Source organism: Macrotis lagotis, chromosome 6 (genome assembly GCF_037893015.1).
Source record: "Macrotis lagotis isolate mMagLag1 chromosome 6, bilby.v1.9.chrom.fasta, whole genome shotgun sequence".
NCBI classification, from domain to species: Eukaryota; Metazoa; Chordata; class Mammalia; order Peramelemorphia; family Peramelidae; genus Macrotis; species Macrotis lagotis.
Window position 1 is genome coordinate 146,889,679 of NC_133663.1, and position 6,314 is coordinate 146,895,992.

The following is a 6,314-nucleotide window of genomic DNA, read 5'->3' on the forward strand; positions in this document are numbered from 1 at the left end:
AAAAGCCCCCAAATTATGACTCTAGACAAAATTTAGAGAGGCAGAATCCACAGAATGCTTGAGTGATACAATTTCCCAGGCCAAGATAACTTAAAAGTTCCACAGGAAAGGTATGTTTCACTGGGAATGAGGTTTGGAAAAAAGTTGCAAGTAACCCAGGGATCATCAGGAACTGCATGAAGGTGCAGTGAGAGAACTCTGCTGCACCAGAATGAGTGTGGAGTAAGGAGCACTGGCCTCAGAACAGCCCTGCATTGAGAACATGCAGTGGGAATCAGGGAAGCCAGGTTGAACCTCCAGAGCGCAGCTGACAAATGCTAAGGGGGTTGGGGGAAACTGCAGAAATCTCTCTGCTCTCCCTGGGGCAGCACTCTACTGTTTGCCCACATGCAGATGCAGGATGCAGTTTGGGCTTCCATACCAAGATAGACAAGCAGGGAACCTTTTCACAGCTCCAGGGCAGAGGGGAATTCCTGTGGTCATCTTCATATCAAAGCACAGGCAAGAGAGCATAAGATCTTGGAGGAATAAAGGTCCCAGTGGGGTGTCTCCAAAAAAGGTCAAAGCCTTGGAAGTGTGGTAAATTAGTCTTAGGCTGGGGAAATGAGCGAACAAAAGCAAAAGAAGAATCTGGCCCTAGAAAATTACTTTGGTATTATGGAAGATTCAGAAAATGACAAAAATTGAAGCTTATTTATCCAAAGCCTCTAAGAGACATAGAAAATTGATTCAGGCTATGGATGAGCTAAAAAAAAGACTTTATAAAAACACTTTACCTTTCCCTCTCCTACTGCTCGAGGAGCCGGCCGCCACCATGCCCGTCTCCTGGAGGCCTCTTGTCCGCTCCGATGTTGAAACTAGCCGGGAACCATGCTCCAAGATCGAATGACACAGTAACCATTAGAACCAGAAAGTTCATGACAAACAGACTTATTGAGCGACAACAGATGGTTATAGATATCCTTTATCCTGGCAAGGCCACAGTACCCAAGACTGAAATCCAAGAAAAACTGGCCAAGATGTATAAGACAACTCCAGATATCATTTTTGTTTTTGGATTCAGAACCCATTTTGGTGGTGGCAAAACAACAGACTTTGGCATGATTTATGATTCCCTTGACTATGCAAAGAAAAATGAACCAAAGCACAGACTGGCAAGGTCTGTATGAGAAGAAAAAACATCAAGAAATCAGCGAAAGGAACGCAAGAACAGAATGAAGAAAGTGAGGGGCACTGCAAAGGCAAATTTCAGTGCTGGCAAAAAGTGAGCTGGAGATTTCATAACAGAAGGACTAAAAGACACTGTGGATGTTTATCTGTGAAGATAATTTGGATTTTTTCATCAGAGTGTAAATAAACTGTTAAAACTCTTTAAAAAAACTTTAAAAAGCAATTAAAAGGAGGTGGAAAAAATTGGGAGGAGAAATGAGAGCAATCTAGATAAATCATGAAAAACAGATCAGCAACCGGCTGAAAGAGAAGCAAAAAAAAAAAAAAAAACAAACAACCTGAAGACAATAATATGTTAAAAATTGGTTTAGGGCAAATGGAAAACAGATCCATAAGAAATAATTTAAAAATTATCGGACTACCTGAAAGTCAAAACCAACAAAAGAGACATTTTTCAAGAAATAATACAGTAAAATTGTCCTGAGATCCTAGAAGCAGAGGGTAAAATAGAACTTGAAGGAATTCACTGATCACCTCCTGAAAGAAATACCAAAAGAAAAATTTCCAGGAATATTGCAGCCAAATTTAATACTCTCAATTCAAAGAGAAAATACGTAAACCTGAAAGAAACAAACAATTCAACTACTGTAGCTCTATATACAGGCTCTGGCAGTATCTACTTTAAGGGCTCTTAGGGATTGGAATATGATATTCCAGAAGGCAAAAGATCTTGGTTTACAAATGAGAATCAACTACCTAGCAAAATTGATACTCCTTTTTCAGGGAAAAATGAAACAGGGGACTTTCAAACTTTCCTATTGAAACAACCAGAGATGAACAGAAATTTTGTTCTTCAAGGATATGACTCTGGTGAACTATAGAGGGGGGTGGATGGGAAAGATTAACTATGAGCAACTTAATGATGTTGAACTTTTTGTATTCCTGCATGGGGAAGAAGATACTAACAACTTCTATGAACTTTCTTATTTATATAAGCTATTAGAAGGAGAATATATTGACAGGGCACAAGAAGGTGTGGAATATAGTAAAACAATGGAATCAATGGATGATAAAGGGAAGTACTGGGAGGAAGAGAAAGGAGATAAAGAAGGGGCTGAGATATTTCACATAAGAATCAACTAACAACTTTTTCAATAGAATGGAATGGGGGAAAGGCTAGTTGATGGGTGAGCCTTACTTTTCATCAGAAATGGCTCAGAGAGAAAATAACACACACCCTTAATAGGGTATAGAAATCTATCTTACCCTAGAGAAAAAATGAGAAGAAAGGGTTGGGATAAGGGGAAATAGGGGAAGGGAAGAGGGGAATGGGTGATAAAAGAGAGGCAAGATTGTGGGAGAGGGTTCTCAGATACAACATACATTTGGATAGGGACAGGATGGAAGGAGTTAGAGAATAGAATAAATGAGAATGGGCAGGATTAGAGTGGCGGGAAATACAGCTACTAAATCACCCATGGCAAAACTATTGAAGTAACTTCTCTGATGGACTTATGATAAAGAACACAACTCACTCCATAGACAGAGCCATTGCAATCTGAACACATAGTGAAGTACATGTTTTGTCCTCTCTCAGTATTCTTGAGATTTCTCATCTTCTTGGGTGGTGGTTTATGTTTACTTTTATAAAAATTATTTAATAATATTAAATAAATAAAAGAAAAACAAAAAAAGGATATACAGAGAGCATAGAAAAGTGGAATTTAAAAAAATATTGCAATTAGGTGGTGCAGTGGATAGAGGACTGGCTCTGGAGTCAGGAGAATCTGAGTTCGAATCTGGCCTCAGACACTTAAAAATTACTTAGCTGTGTGACCTTGGGCAAGTCACTTAATTCCAATGCCTTGCCCCCCAAAAACTATGTTTCAAAAAAAATGCTGCAATTATTCAAAGAGGAGAAGACATTATTTTAGTATCAGGGCAGTGGGAAGTCAGTCAGTGATTATACATTTATTAAGGACTTAACATATACTGGGCTCTGTGCAAATTTAGAAGATATAACAAATGTCAAAAGCACATTCCTGATCCTCAGAGAACTCATATGCTTATAGAGTGACAAAACATATACATAGATAAAAATGTACACATAAGAACACATATACAAATATACATATATGTATATACATACACACACATATATATAAATATAGATAGATAGATAGATAGATAGATAGATAGATAGATAGATACCATGTGAATTGAAGGCTATCTCAGAAAGCATAGTGGATGGGGGGAAGAAAAGGTCTCTAGAAGAAAGTGAGATTTAAGTAGATTCTTGAAGGAAGCCAGGGAAACCATTAGGTAGATTTTTAGAAGGAAAGCATTCCAGGTATGAAAGACAGAAAATGGGGAAAACAAAACTCCTAAAAGTATCAAACAAAGAGATTAATGTGGAAAATGCAGGATAATAAGTGAGGAACGAACAAATAAGATTGGATAACCGGATCACAGGACATTTATGCATAATAGATATACATCTATGTATCGATCTATATAGAAATAGATATAGATGCAGATATAGATATAGATTAGTCATAGATTAGATATAGATTATAAACATAGACATAGACATAGATTAGATATAGATAGATTAGAGATAGAGATAGAGATAGAGACAGAGATAGAGATATATAGATAGATATAGATAATATAGATATAATTACCTGAGTAAAGACCAATAAAAACAGGAGACCTGTAAAACCATTGGGAAACTCTTGACTACACAGAGCAGCTCATATAAGGCTCAGGAAGCTAGCAGTGCAGTGGGTCAGCAGTGACAGTTCCAATCCCAGCTTGGAAGACAAAGTTCAAACCCTGGGCACAGATAAGACTATTTCACCTAGCTAACACAGGGAAGAAACAACTTCATAGGCAATACCATATGAAAACAACAATTTAGGGAGCAGATCCCATCCCAGGTAGAAAAATTTGCTCCCATATTTTCTGTATAACAGGAGAAGAGCTCAACTATAAAAATGAACAATTTAAACAAAATTAAACAAACAAAAATATTAACTACAAGTAGCTACTATTCTGATAAGGACTATAAAAACTCCATTTCACAAGAGGAAAGCACTAACAAAAGGCCTATGTGTGGAGCCTCAAAGGAATTTATGAATTACCCTCAAATCCAAAAAGACCTCTTAAAAGAGCTCAAAAGGGATTTTAAAAATCACAAAGAGAGGAAGAAGAAAAGTCGAAAAAAGAAATGAAAGCCATGAAGGGGAATTATGAAAGATTGATTAAAGATATCAATTCTTTTAAAAGTAAAATGGATCAAATGGAAAAGGAAAACTACTCTTTTGAAAGTAAAAATGATAAAATGGAAATGGCATATAACTCATCAAAGAGTGAAATTAACTAACTAGAAAAGGAAAATAAGTCATTAAAATGTAAAATTAGCCAATTAAAAAAGGAAACTCAAAAGTTAACTGAAGAAAATTAAACCCTAAATATTAGAATGGAATAAATAAATACCAATGATTTTTATGAAACATCGAAATTCCATGAAACAAAATCAAAAGACTGAAAAAAATTCCAAGAAAATGTAAAGTACCTCTTAGGAAATGATTTATCTAGAAAATAGATTCAGTTGAGGTAATTTACAAAATTATAGTTTACCTGAATGCCTCAATTTAAAAGAGACTAGAAAATCTCTTTCAGGAAATGATCTTGAAAAACTGGCCTAATTTCCTAGAGCAAGAAGACAAAAGAGTCCTTGGGGAAAATCCACCAATCATCTCCAGAAAGAGATCCTAGAATAAAAACTCCAAGGAATATTGTAGTCAAATTTCAGAATTCTCAAGTAAAGGAAAAACTAAAGGTAGTTTGCAAAAAAAGAAGCAATTTAATACAAAGGAACTGTGATCAGGATTATGTAAGAATTATCAGCTTCAACATTAAGGCATCAGTAAATAATTGGGAAAATATCCAATGCTCATGGTTAGTTTGAAGTAATATAATAAAAAATGACAATTCTACCCAAATTAATTTACTTATTCAGTGCCATAGCAATAAAACTCCCAAATAACTACTTTACCGAGCTGGAAAAAATATGGTAACAAAACGCATCTGGAGCAACAAAAGGGGAAGAATAGCAAGGGAATTGAGGAAAAAAATGTAAAGGATGGTGGCCTAGTTCTACCAGATCTAAAACGATACAATAAAGCAGCAGTCATCAAAACTGCCTGCTACTGGTTAAGAAATAGAGTAATAGATAAGTTCAAAAGAAACTGCAGTAAATGACTACCGCAATCTACTATTTGATAAATGCAAAGACATCAGCTTCGGGGATAAGAACTCACTATTTGACAAAAATTGTTGGGAAAACTGGACAATAGCATGGCAAAAACTAGGCATAGATATACATCTTACAACCTATAATAAAATAAGGTCAAAATATGTACAGTATTTATACATAAACGGCGATACCATAGATAAATTAATAGGGCAAAAATACTCTGTCTACCTGATCTATGGAAAAGGGATAAAATTATGACCAAGCAAGAATTAGAGCAGATCATAAACTGCAAAATGAATGATTTTAACTATATTAAATTAGAAATGTTTTGCACTAATAAAATCAATGCTGCCAAAATTAGAAGGAAAGCAGAAAACTGGGAAACAATCTTCACAATTAGGAGTTCTGATAAAGGTCTCATTTCTAAAATATATAGGGAATTGTATCAAATTTATAAGATCACAAGTCCTTCTCCAATTGATAAATAGTCAAAGGATATGAACAGTTTTCAAATGAAGAAATTAAAGATATATATATATATATATATATATATATGAAAAATGCTCCAAATAATTATTGATTAATGAAACACAAATTAAAACAACAGTGAGGTATCATAACATGCCTATTAGATTAGTCAAGATGAGATAAAGGGTGATGATCAATGCCAGAGAAGTTGTGGGAGGATTAGGACTTTGATGCATTGCTGGTAGAGTAGTGAACGAATCCAACCTTTCTGAAGAGTAATATGGAACTATGACCAAAGAACAATAAAATTGTGCATATCCTTTGATCCAGCAATCCCAATTCTAGGTCTATATCAAGAATAAATTATAGAACAATGGGAAAAGTCCCATACATTCCAAAATATTCATTTTAGCTT

General features: G+C 35.2%; 1 pseudogene; it reads left to right on the top strand.

The window, feature by feature from the left end:
- The first annotated feature begins 823 nt into the window (after window positions 1-823).
- Window positions 824-1,366, top strand: LOC141491881 (small ribosomal subunit protein eS24 pseudogene; annotated as a pseudogene).
- Window positions 1,367-6,314: the final 4,948 nt, after the last annotated feature.